The sequence below is a fragment of the Rattus norvegicus genome, chromosome 2, assembly GCF_036323735.1.
Source record: "Rattus norvegicus strain BN/NHsdMcwi chromosome 2, GRCr8, whole genome shotgun sequence".
Taxonomy (NCBI): Eukaryota; Metazoa; Chordata; class Mammalia; order Rodentia; family Muridae; genus Rattus; species Rattus norvegicus.
In genome coordinates this window covers 172,725,774-172,742,709 of record NC_086020.1, presented here as the reverse complement: position 1 = coordinate 172,742,709, position 16,936 = coordinate 172,725,774, and the positions used below count along the sequence as shown (strand labels likewise).

General features: G+C 41.5%; 1 long non-coding RNA gene across 5 annotated transcripts in view; it reads right to left on the bottom strand.

Annotated features, from left to right (window-relative positions):
* Positions 1 to 16,936, bottom strand: part of LOC102552432 (uncharacterized) — a 67,092-nt gene that overhangs the window by 12,915 nt on the left and 37,241 nt on the right. For all 5 annotated transcript variants that reach the window (XR_005501049.2, XR_005501048.2, XR_005501047.2 and 2 more), the window contains exons 5-6: positions 14,477 to 14,672; positions 14,005 to 14,088 (exon numbers count right to left, since the gene is read on the bottom strand). This is a non-coding gene — a long non-coding RNA (uncharacterized LOC102552432). The remainder of the gene's footprint in view (positions 1 to 14,004; positions 14,089 to 14,476; positions 14,673 to 16,936) is intronic.

The window sequence follows — 16,936 nt, the reverse complement described above, 5'->3', positions numbered from 1 at the left end:
TGCTGTCACCTGAGTTTTTGATCTTAGCCATTCTCACTGGTGTGAGGTGAAATCTCAGGGTTGTTTTGATTTGCATTTCCCTTATGACTAAAGATGTTGAACATTTCTTTAGGTGTTTCTCAGCCATTCGGCATTCCTCAGCTGTGAATTCTTTGTTTAGCTCTGAACCCCATTTTTAATAGGGTTATTTGTTTCCCTGCGGTCTAACTTCTTGAGTTCTTTGTATATTTTGGATATAAGGCCTCTATCTGTTGTAGGATTGGTAAAGATCTTTTCCCAATCTGTTGGTTGCCGTTTTGTCCTAACCACAGTGTCCTTTGCCTTACAGAAGCTTTGCAGTTTTATGAGATCCCATTTGTCGATTCTTGATCTTAGAGCATAAGCCATTGGTGTTTTGTTCAGGAAATTTTTTCCAGTGCCCATGTGTTCCAGATGCTTCCCTAGTTTTTCTTCTATTAGTTTGAGTGTGTCTGGTTTGATGTGGAGGTCCTTGATCCACTTGGACTTAAGCTTTGTACAGGGTGATAAGCATGGATCGATCTGCATTCTTCTACATGTTGCCCTCCAGTTGAACCAGCACCATTTGCTGAAAATGCTATCTTTTTTCCATTGGATGGTTTTGGCTCCTTTGTCAAAAATCAAGTGACCATAGGTGTGTGGGTTCATTTCTGGGTCTTCAATTCTATTCCATTGGTCTATCTGTCTGTCTCTGTACCAATACCATGCAGTTTTTATCACTATTGCTCTGTAATACTGCTTGAGTTTAGGGATAGTGATTCCCCCTAAAGTCCTTTTATTGTTGAGGATAGCTTTAGCTATCCTGGGTTTTTTGTTATTCCAGATGAATTTGCAAATTGTTCTGTCTAACTCTTTGAAGAATTGGATTGGTATTTTGATGGGGATTGCATTGAATCTGTAGATCGCTTTTGGTAAAATGGCCATTTTTACTATATTAATCCTGCCAATCCATGAGCATGGGAGATCTTTCCATCTTCTGAGGTCTTCTTCAATTTCTTTCCTCAGTGTCTTGAAGTTCTTATTGTACAGATCTTTTACTTGCTTGGTTAAAGTCACACCGAGGTACTTTATATTATTTGGGTCTATTATGAAGGGTGTCGTTTCCCTAATTTCTTTCTCGGCTTGTTTCTCTTTTGTATAGAGGAAGGCAACTGATTTATTTGAGTTAATTTTATACCCAGCCACTTTGCTGAAGTTGTTTATCAGCTTTAGTAGTTCTCTGGTGGAACTTTTGGGATCACTTAAATATACTATCATGTCATCTGCAAATAGTTATATTTTGACCTCTTCTTTTCCGATCTGTATCCCCTTGATCTCCTTTTGTTGTCTGATTGCTCTGGCTAGAACTTCAAGAACTATATTGAATAAGTAGGAAGAGAGTGGGCAGCCTTGTCTAGTCCCTGATTTTAGTGGGATTGCTTCAAGTTTCTCTCCATTTAGTTTAATGTTAGCAACTGGTTTGCTGTATATGGCTTTTACTATGTTTAGGTATGGGCCTTGAATTCCTATTCTTTCCAGGATTTTTATCATGAAGGGGTGTTGAATTTTGTCAAATGCTTTCACAGCATCTAATGAAATGATCATGTGGTTCTGTTCTTTCAGTTTGTTTATATAATGGATCATGTTGATGGTTTTCCGTATATTTTTTTTCTTTTTTTTTTTTATTAACTTGAGTGTTTCTTATTTACATTTCGAGTGTTATTCCCTTTCCCGGTTTTCAGGCAAACATCCCCCTAATCCCTCCCCCTCCCCTTCTTTATGGGTGTCCCCCTCCCCACCCTCCCCCCATTACTGCCCTCCCCCCAACAATCACGTTCACTGGCGGTTCAGTCTTAGCAAGACCAAGGGCTTCCCCTTCCACTGGTGATCTTACTAGAATATTCATTGCTACCTATGAGGTCAGAGTCCAGGGTCAGTCCATGTATAGTCTTTAGGTAGTGGCTTAGTCCCTGGAAGTTCTGGTTGATTGGCATTGTTGTTCATAAGGGGTATCGAGCTCATTCAAGCTCTTCGAGTTCTTTCTCTGGTTCCTTCAACAGGGGTCCCGTTCTCAGTTCAGTGGTTTGCTGCTGGCATTCGCCCCTGTATTTGCTGTATTCTGGCTGTGTCTCTCAGGAGCGATATACATCCGGCTCCTGTCGGCCTGCACTTCTTTGCTGCATTCATCTTGTCTAATTGGATGGCTGTATATGTATGGGCCACATGTGGGGCAGGCTCTGAATGGTGTTCCTTCTGTGTCTGTTTTAATCTTTGCCTCTCTATTCCCTGCCAAGGGTATTCTTGTTCCCCTTTTAAAGAAGGAGTGAAGCATTCACATTTTGATCATCTGTCTTGAGTTTCATTTGTTCTAGGCATCTAGGGTAATTCAAGCATTTGGGCTAATAGCCACTTATCAGTGAGTGCATACAATTTATGTCTTTCTGTGTTTGGGTTAGCTCACTCAGGATGATATTTTCCAGTTCCAACCATTTGCCTACGAATTTCATAAAGTCGTTGTTTTTGATAGCTGAGTAATATTCCATTGTGTAGATGTACCACATTTTCTGTATCCATTCCTCTGTTGAAGGGCATCTGGGTTCTTTCCAGCTTCTGGCTATTATAAATAAGGCTGCAATGAACATAGTGGAGCACGTGTCTTTTTTATATGTTGGGGCATCTTTTGGGTATATGCCCAAGAGAGGTATAGCTGGATCCTCAGGCAGTTCAATGTCCAATTTTCTGAGGATCCTCCAGACTGATTTCCAGAATGGTTGTACCAGTTTGCAATCCCACCAACAATGGAGGAGTGTTCCTCTTTCTCCACATCCTCGCCAGCATCTGTTGTCCCCTGAGTTTTTGATCTTAGCCATTCTCACTGGTGTGAGGTGAAATCTCAGGGTTGTTTTGATTTGCATTTCCCTTATGACTAAAGATGTTGAACATTTCTTTAGGTGTTTCTCAGCCATTCGGCATTCCTCAGCTGTGAATTCTTTGTTTAGCTCTGAGCCCCATTTTTTAATAGGGTTATTTGTTTCCCTGCGGTCTAACTTCTTGAGTTCTTTGTATATTTTGGATATAAGGCCTCTATCTGTTGTAGGATTGGTAAAGATCTTTTCCCAATCTGTTGGTTGCCGTTTTGTCCTAACCACAGTGTCCTTTGCCTTACAGAAGCTTTGCAGTTTTATGAGATCCCATTTGTCGATTCTTGATCTTAGAGCATAAGCCATTGGTGTTTTGTTCAGGAAATTTTTTCCAGTGCCCATGTGTTCCAGATGCTTCCCTAGTTTTTCTTCTATTAGTTTGAGTGTGTCTGGTTTGATGTGGAGGTCCTTGATCCACTTGGACTTAAGCTTTGTACAGGGTGATAAGCATGGATCGATCTGCATTCTTCTACATGTTGCCCTCCAGTTGAACCAGCACCATTTGCTGAAAATGCTATCTTTTTTCCATTGGATGGTTTTGGCTCCTTTGTCAAAAATCAAGTGACCATAGGTGTGTGGGTTCATTTCTGGGTCTTCAATTCTATTCCATTGGTCTATCTGTCTGTCTCTGTACCAATACCATGCAGTTTTTATCACTATTGCTCTGTAATACTGCTTGAGTTTAGGGATAGTGATTCCCCCTAAAGTCCTTTTATTGTTGAGGATAGCTTTAGCTATCCTGGGTTTTTTGTTATTCCAGATGAATTTGCAAATTGTTCTGTCTAACTCTTTGAAGAATTGGATTGGTATTTTGATGGGGATTGCATTGAATCTGTAGATCGCTTTTGGTAAAATGGCCATTTTTACTATATTAATCCTGCCAATCCATGAGCATGGGAGATCTTTCCATCTTCTGAGGTCTTCTTCAATTTCCTTCTTCAGTGTCTTGAAGTTCTTATTGTACAGATCTTTTATTTGCTTTGTTAAAGTCACTCCGAGGTACTTTATATTATTTGGGTCTATTATGAAGGGTGTCGTTTCCCTAATTTCTTTCTCGGCTTGTTTCTCTTTTGTATAGAGGAAGGCAACTGATTTATTTGAGTTAATTTTATACCCAGCCACTTTGCTGAAGTTGTTTATCAGCTTTAGTAGTTCTCTGGTGGAACTTTTGGGATCACTTAAATATACTATCATATCATCTGCAAATAGTGATATTTTGACTTCTTCTTTTCTGATCTGTATCCCCTTGACCTCCTTTTGTTGTCTGATTGCTCTGGCTAGAACTTCAAGAACTATATTGAATAAGTAGGGAGAGAGTGGGCAGCCTTGTCTAGTCCCTGATTTTAGTGGGATTGCTTCAAGTTTCTCTCCATTTAGTTTAATGTTAGCAACTGGTTTGCTGTATATGGCTTTTACTATGTTCAGGTATGGGCCTTGAATTCCTATTCTTTCCAGGACTTTTATCATGAAGGGGTGTTGAATTTTGTCAAATGCTTTCTCAGCGTCTAATGAAATGATCATGTGGTTTTGTTCTTTCAGTTTGTTTATATAATGGATCACGTTGATGGTTTTCCGTATATTAAACCATCCCTGCATGCCTGGGATGAAGCCTACTTGGTCATGGTGGATGATTGTTTTGATGTGCTCTTGGATTCGGTTTGCCAGAATTTTGTTGAGTATTTTTGCGTCGATATTCATAAGGGAAATTGGTCTGAAGTTCTCTTTCTTTGTTGTGTCTTTGTGTGGTTTAGGTATAAGAGTAATTGTGGCTTCGTAGAAGGTATTCGGTAGTGATCCATCTGTTTCAATTTTGTGGAATAGTTTGGATAATATTGGTATGAGGTCTTCTATGAAGGTTTGATAGAATTCTGCACTAAACCCGTCTGGACCTGGGCTCTTTTTGGTTGGGAGACCTTTAATGACTGCTTCTATTTCCTTAGGAGTTATGGGGTTGTTTAACTGGTTTATCTGTTCCTGATTTAACTTCGGTACCTGGTATCTGTCTAGGAAATTGTCCATTTCCTGAAGATTTTCAAGTTTTGTTGAATATAGGTTTTTATAGTAAGATCTGATGATTTTTTGAATTTCCTCTGAATCTGTTGTTATGTCTCCCTTTTCATTTCTGATTTTGTTAATTTGGACGCACTCTCTGTGTCCTCTCGTTAGTCTGGCTAAGGGTTTATCTATCTTGTTGATTTTCTCAAAGAACCAACTTTTGGTTCTGTTGATTCTTTCTATGGTCCTTTTTGTTTCTACTTGGTTGATTTCAGCTCTGAGTTTGATTATTTCCTGCCTTCTACTCCTCCTGGGTGTATTTGCTTCTTTTTGTTCTAGAGCTTTTAGGTGTGCTGTCAAGCTGCTGACATATGCTCTTTCCTGTTTCTTTCTGCAGGCACTCAGCGCTATGAGTTTTCCTCTTAGCACAGCTTTCATTGTGTCCCATAAGTTTGGGTATGTTGTACCTTCATTTTCATTAAATTCTAAAAAGTTTTTAATTTCTTTCTTTATTTCTTCCTTGACCAGGTTATCATTGAGTAGAGCATTGTTCAATTTCCAAGTATATGTGGACATTCTTCCTTGATTGTTATTGAAGAACAGTTTTAGGCCGTGGTGGTCCGATAGCACGCATGGGATTATTTCTATCTTTCTGTACCTGTTGAGGCCCGTTTTTTGACCAATTATATGGTCAATTTTGGAGAAAGTACCATGAGGAGCTGAGAAGAAGGTATATCCTTTTGCTTTAGGATAGAATGTTCTATAAATATCTGTTAGGTCCATTTGGCTCATGACTTCTCTTAATCTGTCTATATCTCTGTTTAATTTCTGTTTCCATGATCTGTCCATTGAAGAGAGTGGGGTGTTGAAATCTCCTACTATTATTGTGTGAGGTCCAATGTGTGTTTTGAGCTTTAGTAAGGTTTCTTTTACATATGTAGGTGCCCTTGTATTTGTGGCATAGATATTTAGGATTGAGAGTTCATCTTGGTGGATTTTTCCTTTGATGAATATGAAGTGTCCTTCCTTATCTTTTTTGATGACTTTTAGTTGAAAATTGATTTTATTTGATATTAGAATGGCTACTCCAGCTTGCTTCTTCTGACCATTTGCTTGGAAAGTTGTTTTCCAGCCTTTCACTCTGAGGTAGTGTCTGTCTTTGTCTCTGAGGTGTGTTTCCTGTAGGCAGCAGAATGCAGGGTCCTCGTTGCGTATCCAGTTTGTTAATCTATTTCTTTTTATTGGGGAGTTGAGCCCATTGATGTTGAGAGATATTAAGGAATAGTGATTATTGCTTCCCGTTTTATTCATATTTGGATGTGAGGTTATGTTTGTGTGCTTTCTTTCTTTTTGTTTTGTTGCCAAGACGATTAGTTTCTTGCTTCTTCTAGGGTATAGCTTGCGTCCTTATGTTGGCCTTTACCATTTATTATCCTTTGTAGTGCTGGATTTGTAGAAAGATATTGTGTAAATTTGGTTTTGTCATGGAATATCTTGGTTTCTCCATCTATGTTAATTGAGAGTTTTGCAGGATACAGTAACCTGGGCTGGCATTTGTGTTCTCTTAGGGTCTGTATGACATCAGTCCAGGATCTTCTGGCCTTCATAGTTTCTGGCGAGAAGTCTGGTGTGATTCTGATAGGTCTGCCTTTATATGTTACTTGACCTTTTTCCCTTACTGCTTTTAATATTCTTTCTTTATTTTGTGCATTTGGTGTTTTGACTATTATGTGACGGGAGGTGTTTCTTTTCTGGTCCAATCTATTTGGAGTTCTGTAGGCATCTTGTATGCCTATGGGTATCTCTTTTTTTAGGTTAGGGAAGTTTTCTTCTATGATTTTGTTGAAGATATTTACTGGTCCTTTGAGCTGGGAGTCTTCACTCTCTTCTACACCTATTATCCTTAGGTTTGATCTTCTCATTGAGTCCTGGATTTCCTGTATGTTTTGGACCAGTAGCTTTTTACGCTTTACATTATCTTTGACAGTTGTGTCAATGATTTCTATGGAATCTTCTGCTCCTGAGATTCTCTCTTCCATTTCTTGAATTCTGTTGGTGAGGCTTGTATCTACAGCTCCTTGTCTCTTCTTTTGGTTTTCTATATCCAGGGTTGTTTCCATGTGTTCTTTCTTGATTGCTTCTATTTCCATTTTTAATTCCTTCAATTGTTTGATTGTGTTTTCCTGGAATTCTTTCAGGGATTTCTGCGATTCTTTCAGGGACTTTTGCGATTCCTCTCTGAAGGCTTCTACTTGTTTATTAATGTTTTCCTGTGTTTCCCTAAGGGAGTTCTTCACGTCTTTCTTGAAGTCCTCCAGCATCATGATCAAATATGATTTTGAAACTAGATCTTGCTTTTCTGGTGTGTTTGGATATTCCATGTTTGTTTTGGTGGGAGAATTGGTCTCCGATGATGCCATGTAGTCTTGGTTTCTGTTGCTTGGGTTCCTGCGCTTGCCTCTCGCCATCAGATTATCTCTAGTGTTACTTTGTCCTGCTATTTCTGACAGTGGCTAGACTGTCCTATAAGCCTGTGTGTCAGGAGTGCTGTAGACCTGTTTTCCTCTCTTTCAGTCAGTTATGGGGACAGAGTGTTCTGCTTTTGGGCGTGTAGTTTTTCCTCTCTACAAGTCTTCAGCTGTTCCTGTGGGCCTGTGTCTTGAGTTCACCAGGCAGCTTTCTTGCAGCAGAAAAGTTGGTCTTACCTGTGGTCCCGAGGCTCAAGTTCGCTCGCGGGGTGCTGCCCACGGGTTCTCTGCAGCGGCAGCAACCAGGAAGACCTGTGCCACCCCTTCCGGGAGCTTCAGTGCACCAGGGTTCCAGATGGCCTTTGGTGTTTTCCTCTGGCGTCCGAGATGTATGTACAGAGAGCAGTCTCTTCTGGTTTCCCAGGCTTGTCTGCCTCTCTGAAGGTTCAGCTCTCCCTCCCACGGGATTTGGGTGCAGAGAACTGTTTATCAGGTCTGTTTCCCTCAGGTTCCGGTGGTGTCTCAGGCAGGGGTCCTGCCGCTCCTGGGCCCTCCCCCACGGGAGCCCAGAGGCCTTATACAGTTTCCTCTTGGGCCAGGGATGTGGGCAGGGGTGGGCAGTGTTGGTGGTCTCTTCCGCTCTGCAGCCTCAGGAGTGCCCACCTGATCAGGCGGTGAGGTCTCTTTCCCACAGGGTCTGGGAGCAGAGAGCTGCTACGGGCTGGGATCGGTTTTCCGTATATTAAACCATCCCTGCATGCCTGGGATGAAGCCTACTTGATCATGGTGGATGATTGTTTTGATGTGCTCTTGAATTCGGTTTGCCAGAATTTTATTGAGTATTTTTGTGTCGATATTCATAAGGGAAATTGGTCTGAAGTTCTCTTTCTTTGTTGGGTCTTTGTGTGGTTTAGGTATAAGAGTAATTGTGGCTTCACAGAAGGAATTCGGTAGTGCTCCATCTGTTTCAATTTTGTGGAATAGTTTGGATAATATTGGTATGAGGTCTTCTATGAAGTTCTGATAGAATTCTGCACTAAACCCGTCTGGACCTGGGCTCCTTTTGGTTGGGAGACCTTCAATGACTGCTTCTATTTCCTTAGGAGTTATGGGGTTGTTTAACTGGTTTATCTGTTCCTGATTTAACTTCGATACCTGGTATCTGTCTAGGAAATTGTCCATTTCCTGAAGATTTTCAAGTTTTGTTGAATATAGGTTTTTATAGTAAGATCTGATGATTTTTTGAATTTCCTCTGCATCTGTAGTTATGTCTCCCTTTTCATTTCTGATTTTGTTAATTTGGATGCACTCTCTGTGTCCTCTCGTTAGTCTGGCTAAGGGTTTATCTATCTTGCTGAATGAACAAGGAAGCAAATGGAGATAGTTCATAAGAACTGTCCAACCATCACAATGGACCCAGTCAGTGAGACTATATAAGTTCCTGGTATTACTGTCCAGAGGACCCTGTGAATTTGGAATTTATTGATCCCCATAACAACCTTCTAGGAGAGTGCTTCCTTATTTCTATTTCAGAGGGTGGTTCTTTCTTTCTGTCATATGGGTCTCAGGGATCACTCAGGACAGGCTCAATGGCAAGTACCCTTGTCCACTGACATCTCCCTAGACCACCTGTTTATTGCTTCAGGTTTTCACAGACAGCTAACAAACACACTCCATTGGGAACTCGTATATAGCAAACAATGCTTGGAATCACATAGTCTAATGCCAAGTCTGTTCCGAGTGTCTTTGTATGTGAGCTCAGCAGGGTGCTCAGACAGAAAGAGTAGTACATACAGCAATGTTTAAAGCTAAAACTTGTCTTAAGTCTGCCGTGTACAAGCTTTGAAACCTCAGGCCACTCTCTGAAATAGAAATAAGGAAGCACTCATAGAAGGTTATTATAAAGATCGATAAAGTCCAGATTCACAAGGTCCTCTGAACAGTTACACCAGGAATCCACATAGTCTCACTGACTGGGTCCATTGCGATGGTTGGACAGCTCTTATGAACTATCTCCATTTGCTTCCTTGTTCCTTCAGCAGTGAATATTTCCCAAGTCATCTGAAGACACATCTCATTTCTTCATTAACTTTTGATGAAGCTTCTGAGTCCTGTTGTTGATGTCATTAGTCTCTGACTGGGGGATGGGGTGCTAGTATCTCTTGATATAATCCTCAGATATGCCTCCCTGACAATCCCTTTGGGAGGAGAGTCACCTTCTGCATGTGTGCTCATCACCAAGGCATTCCTCTCCCCTCTGCCCTGCTACGAGAAGTGGAAGGTGCACTCTGCTTCTCGGTGTCACCTTTGCTTAGTCCCTGTAGGAAGCAGAACAAGTAATGGTGGTAGTTGCTAGGAAGAAGAGAGAGGTTAACTCAAAGGTGGAATTACCGGTGCCTGGGAAGGAAAAAGTTGAACAACAAAATATTAGAATTTATCTTATAAGAATAGAAAAGGAAATAAGCAGAGATGGCTTTGGCACCTGATGGGTCTCTGTCATTTCCCTTACCTGTGCTCCTGAGACTATTTCTGGAGTAGGAGCCTGGACCAAGGATAGTAGGCAAAATATGAAGATGTTTGAAATAAAAATGGCAGCCTGAAGGTATTGTCAACGTTGTGAATTGCATATCTGCCCCCTTAGACAGGGATCAGATAAGAGGTTATACCTATTGAGTAATTCCTAGACCAATAACTAAAGCCTGCTGATGCAGCTTTGTACAGCTTGAGTCCCAGAACCCTGACTGGGGCAACGAGGGAAGGAAAAAATGGCAAATATGAACACAGGAACAAGAAGGCTAGGATTGGGTAGTCTGGGCTGTCTACATGGAGAATCTACAACCTCTCTGAAGCTCAGTGATACAGGGCTATTGCATACAGCTGAACAAGGAGATAGGGTTCTTATACACAGATAAACAAGCAGGCAGGCTTGCTATGTAGAGCTGAACAAAGATGCAGATTTAGCTAATCTTGGCAGGTGCAGTTTCTACAGGGAAGCAATTTGAAGGCAGTTACCATCAGGAGAAGAAAACTATAGTGGAGATTTTCTGCACACTGCCAGCATTCGCACTCAGACCCGAGGAAAACTTTGGCAACTGTCTGAGCTTCACTCCGAGCAGGCTCTCTCACTCCTATATGGCTGAGGCATCAGGGTCCTTGACATGGCCACACCCATGTTAACATATACATTCACTGAAGACTTCTCTCCCTCTCTACAGCCTGTCCTTACAATAGAGAGCACCTCTCACTTGTTCTATACTAAGAACTGTCATGAGTGACCATGTTGTGACCAGTTGCCTTAATTAGAATTTAGCAAAACTCACGAATTTCTCTTTCAAGAATGAGCAGCTTCCATATTCCCTATCCCCACCCAAATAAACCATAAAACCATAAGAGCTGCCCACACGCATATTTTGTCAATGCCTCTAAAACAAAGACTTATCTACTTTTAATACAAAAATATCTCTCAAGTTGATGAATTGTCTTAGCTAAAATAGTTATGTTTTAGGATGCTCAAAGAGGCACTGACACAGAAGAAATAATTAAACAAAAGCAGACGGTGTTCTACGAACATTTAAGTGAATGGGAAAAGAAACCAATTACAAAGATCATAAACAAAAAGAATCATTAAAACAAAAGAAGCAATAAAATCTAGATCGGATGTAGTCACCAAGATAATTGGTGAATTGAAGGATAGCAATGAATATGGAAGTTGATCTAGGCACAGAGTGAGACAGCTCTTCTCTCTCCGGACACGCATTACTCTTTGGTCAAGAGGTGTCACTTCTGTCTCCCCTGGAGTCTGTTCTGGCTTCAGTATCTTACTTGGTCATGGAATGTGGTATAGGTGCTATGTGAGTCTTCCATAGCTCTATCTTAAAAGTTCTCAGCTGTTTCTGACTGGGTCCCTTCAAGCATTCAGTAACAAGCCCAGTAAAATACAGTGAGAAGCTTGGCCACAGGGAAAGATCATTAAAGAATGTAGGGAACAATGTAACACGGAGAGCCCATGTGTGGCTCTGCCCATTGACTGTCCCTACTGAGCTAGCATCCACTGTCTGATTCCTTGGGAGAGTCTGAGTCAGCTTGGATGTCCACACCTGAGATAATCATAACTGCGACTGACCTCCAGCCTCAGCAACCCAAGAGACCAAGCAAGTCTAATCAAGCTGTAGAACCATGAGAAAGACAGTAATAAATTATTGTCCTGTGTGTTGGTGGTCTATGAGGCAGCACCAGATAATCGGAGCTTGTATGCACTGAGGAGTTAACACAAGTTAATTCTAGAAGTGAACGTGGCAGAGAAATAGTATTTAACAAAGTAATATACATGATATATAGCATATTATAGTATATATATGATTTATCTGACACTATAATTATATACAGCATGTGATGTAATATAATAATATATATTATCAGAGATATCACACATTATATAATTCCTATGTTATCATATGATATTAATATTATCATATATAACATATGGAATATTAATTTTCCATAATTAAGAAAATATGCAAGATGCCATATGAAAATGTATTCATAACTTTATACAAAGTTAGGGGAGGAAGTCCAAATATCCAACAGCGTCTTCCTATGAAGAGAAGAGATTCAAAGACACACCAGCATCTTTTTTCTATTTCCTGTGTGTGTGTGTGTGGGGGGGGGGTACATGAATGTGTGCATATGTTCCCCCAACCAGGTAAGCAACTGAAGGACACAGAGGCACCCAGTACACCCTCATCTGCATTTTCAAGTTCCCACATACCACAGTTATTCACAGTCAAACAAGGTCCAAAAGTCTTACTACAACACAAAGAGAAGTAGGGAATGAGAGAGTGCACATAGTTATAACTGGTCCATTTTATTATTTGTTGTTCTTAATCTTTTACTTGCCTAAGTAATCAAACTGTATCAGAATAGCAGGGGTAGGAAAAACCAGTACACATGGGATTCAGGCATCCAGGCATCTGGTAGGCTTGGCACACACCCTCCAAGACCAAGGGGACCACTATCTTATGTTTTCCTTGTTCTTGCTCAAGCTATATCTTAAAAGCCAGCTATTCTGCCCTGCGGAGCCCCTGTCTGTTTTGTAGAATAGATTCTGCCTGCTTCATAAATGATTAAGGACCCATTAGGTCCTTAAAGCTCAGTTTGTTCAAGTTCTGTTCTTTGACACCCACACAAAATACACTTTTTTTTCCCTATAACTCAGTATCTTAGAAATGAGGAAACCTTGTGGTGGATAATAAAAATGTGACCATAAATCGTCATGTCAAGTGAACACTTGTGTACACTCTAGGTACAAGTGAAAACACATACAGTCAGCCCCTAACTATTCATCCCTCCTCAAAGCCTGAGGACCTCTGCTCTTAGAAAACTCTAGGAAACAGGATAGCCTGATGGATGGGGATAGATTTGGTTTCAACAAGCAGTAAGAATCTCTGAGTTACATTTGAAGAAAGGGCTAACCAGGGCCAAGGATCCCAAAATGGGCTGATACAGGAGTAGAGGAGAGAAATTTCCTGAGGTTATCCTATTTCATCAACACAGAAAAGTCTAGGGGCCTGCGGTGGACAGGAGGTGACCAGAGGTCTAGTTGGAGACAATTCCTGACTCTACTCTTGTGCTTCAGACCCTGGTTGACGTCTTAGCGTTATCCAAACCCCAGACTTCCAGTAGTGCCATAGAGTGGAAGTGGGGAGCTGGAAGAGTTAAAGAAGGAGAGGGAGAGGAACAAGCGGGCCTGGCTAGAACCTCCTCAAGGTACCACTGTAAAGAGACAAACCAATGGCGAGGGCTCAGTGAAGACCACAGACAGAAATCAAATCCCCATCCTGCCCAGTGAGGAGACATAGGATGGAAAAGCATTGTCCACTATGTCCTTCCAAAATCCAGCTGGGACCCTGGCTATAGAAGTGATTTTGGAGTCATGGACAACTTGGCAGTTTCTGAAGCTCTCCTTGGTCCTTCTAATCTGAATGACCAACCTTCAGAAGGCCAAAACAAGGTGATTGTTCGCCTGATCAAAACAAGGTTGAAAAGATTTATGACAGACAGGATCACTACCAACACACACACACACACACACACACACACACACACACACACACACACTACACATACATATGTTTGGTAGTACTCTCTACTCACCACTAGGGATAATTACAGTGATGGAAACTAATAAACTATGCTTGGGATTTGTTTTGTGGAACCATCAGTACAGGCTATGAGTTTCTCTCCCTATTTTAATCTTTACTTAAGGATTTCTCTTCCTTCTCTGTAGAATTCAGTGCTTGCCTCCTCTCTGAGGGCCTTTTGCCTTTTGCTAGGCCCAAGCAAGGACTACATTCACCTCCATCCTTATTCAAAGCATTCTTTCCCTTCCTGCTGCATCAACCTCTTCCATGGCCTCTTTCTTTCTTTCCCACCTTCCCAAAATGATTTTATATGATTGAACTCAGCAGTGCACGTGCCTGTAACCCCAGCACTTGGGAGGCAGAGGCAAGGATGGTCTGGAATTCAAGATCATTCTTAGTTTCATAGCAATTTTGAGCTCAATCTGAGCTTTGTAAGAGTCTGTCTTTAAAAGGAGAAGAGGTAGAATATTAATGAGAAATTACCTAGATCAGGCTGAGCATGTCTATAGGAGATGGATGTAGGAAGTCCTAGCCCACTGTGAGAGGCATCATTCCTTAGGCCAGGCCCTGAGTGAAGAAAACAAGCAAAGTAAGCAAGTCGGCAATTTTTGTTTCTCTCTGCCCTGGACCATGAGTGCACTGAGACTAGCTGTCTCACGTTCCTGATTCTGTGACTCCTCTGCAATGACACATCACCTGTAATTCTGAGCTAAAAATAAACCCATTCTCCCCCAAGTTACTTTGCTGCTGCTGCTGCTGTTGTTGTTACTTATCACAGCAACAAAAATAAAACTAGGATACCTGTAACCTTGAATACTAAGTTACATATGCCATTTCCAGTCTAATGCTCAGACGACCCACAATATTTATTTTATGAGCCTCTTCCAGGCAGCAAAGGTAGTGAATAACAGGAGCCAGTAAGTGAAAGCCAGCATGATTTCACAGTATTACTTACCCTGCTCTACCTTTCTTACTACGTGCATATAGATCTCTTCTTGAAGATGCTTTGGTCCCTAAGCATCAGAAAGGTCAACAGGTACTGCAAGGGGAGGCCTGAGCTCTGGAGGATGCTCTCCCTGTCACTCCTCTTTATCCCTCTTGTAGAGATCCCCGATGGCCGTCTTCCAGGACTCCATCAGAATCCCATTTCCCTGGAGGAAGAAAGTAGAGAGCAGAACTGACCATTGCCTTGTGTCTCATTTCCCAAAGTGAAATGAGCTCAGTTTCAAACTTTAAAAGACAATAAAAAGGGTTTTTTTTTATGCATAGGCAGCATCTATCAATCACAGAAGGAACATTTCTCTTCTCTCTCTGCATTCCTTAATTCAGCTGATCTTTGCAGATCTAGAGGCTCAACTGTGGGATTCAAACATGCTAAGCAGATCCCTTTCCAGTGAACCCTGACCCCAGCCCAAGGTGATCTTCTGATGGGGGAAGAAAGACCCTACAGAAGACAGAGTAATAGAACCAGGTTTGGGATCAGTAGATGATCACCAAAACAAATAGTTCTTTGTCTTTGACTGAAACCACTGGAGAATTTCATGAGCATGCGCAGCACCTGTCTCCAGCAGTCTGCCTTTTCTGACCCCAGAATGTTGTCTCTGGCTGTGCATCTCTAAGTTCTCACTAGGAAGAGGGGGTTAGACTGGTCAGTCCTCACAGTGGCTCTGAGTGCTTAAGCAAAAGCGACTTTCCCCAGGGTCTGCCTGTCCACCACTGGAAACAATGAATCAATCTGCATCATTTCTCTGATCATCCAATTTTAAAATCCCATGGAACCGAGATGAAGTTGGCTTCTATGATTCATCCAAGTCCATTAGCCATCATTAGCCCCTAGATATCAATCACCACAAGGATATGAGCCATTGGTGGCTCCGAGCACTTTTATTTAAAAAGGAAAACAATTGATCCAGCAAGATAGCTAAGCAGGTAAAGCCTCCTGCTGAGGGGGCCTGGCAACCTGAGTGTAAAGAAGAGAATGCAGCCTGCACAGTGTCAGCCCAATTGTGAAATCCAAACACTTGGGAGGCTGAAGTGGGAGAACCTCGAGTTCAAGGCCAATCTAAGCTTCAAAGTGAAACTGTCAAAAGAAAAACAATAAAGGATACAGTGCCCACATCTAAATCCCAGCATTACTTTAGCAAACTTGGAGGAAGAAATGGTAGGACTGACTAGAAGCACCTCAGGCACCTCAGCTAACCTGAAGTACGCAGAATGGCAGAAGCAAGAAAGGCCTTGCCTTCTAGCTGAAGCTATATAATAAGAAGCTGTCTCAAAAGCAATATGGTGATAATTTAAAAGCATGGTAAATAAAATAAAGACTCTACCTTAACACAGTGGAAGAAAAATTATGGCTCCCAGAGAGAAATAAATTCCAAAAGTACTTCTCTGATATCCACACACACGTGCACTATTGCATGCATTCACACACACACACACACACATACACACACAAATAATTATAAGTTTAAAACTTAAAGAAAGAGCCTGTGCCCAGAGCAAACCTGGTCCCACAGTTCTCTGTACCCAGATCCCGTGGGGAGAAAGCTGGATTCTCAGAAGTGTGGATAATCCTGAGAGCACAGGTGAGACCACCATATCTGCTCAAATTTCTGACCTAAAGGAACCTGCATGGAGCCTTCTGGACAAAGAAACTGAGGGGCAGTCTGGGACAGGATACTTCCAGTTTCCAACTGCGCCCGGAGCCAACCCTGTGACACAGTTCTTTGTACCCAGATCCCAATGGGAGAAATTCAGTCTCCAGGAGTGCTGACACACAGGATTACAGGAGGGTCAAACCACTGTCAGAGACAGCAAGACCAGCTAACACCAGCGATAAACATATGGTGAGAGGCAAGGGCAAGAACCTAAGCAACAGTAACCAAGGCCACTTGGCATCATCAGAACCCAGTTCCCTCATCACAGCAAGTCCTGAATACCCCTACACACCAGAAAAGCATGATTTTGATTTAAAATCACAACTCATGATGATGTTAGAGGTCTTTAAGAAGGACATAAATAACTCCCTTAAAGAAATACAGGACAGAACAGGTAAACAGGTAGAAGCCCTTAAAGAGGAAACACAAAAATCCCTAAAAGAATTACAGGAAAACACAACCAAGTAGGTGAGGAATTGAACAAAATCATCCAGGATCTAAAAAATGGAAATAGAAACAATAAAGAAATCACAAAGGGAAACAAACCTGGAGATATAAAAACATTGGAATGAGATCAGAAGTCATAAATGCAATCATCATCAACAGAATACAAGAGATAGAAGAGAGAATCTCAGGGGCAGAGGATACCCCTGAGATTGGTGCAACCACCAAAGATATGTAAAACGCAAAAAGCTCCTAACCCAAAACACCCATGAAATCCAGAACACAATGAGATGATGATCAAACCTAAGGATAAT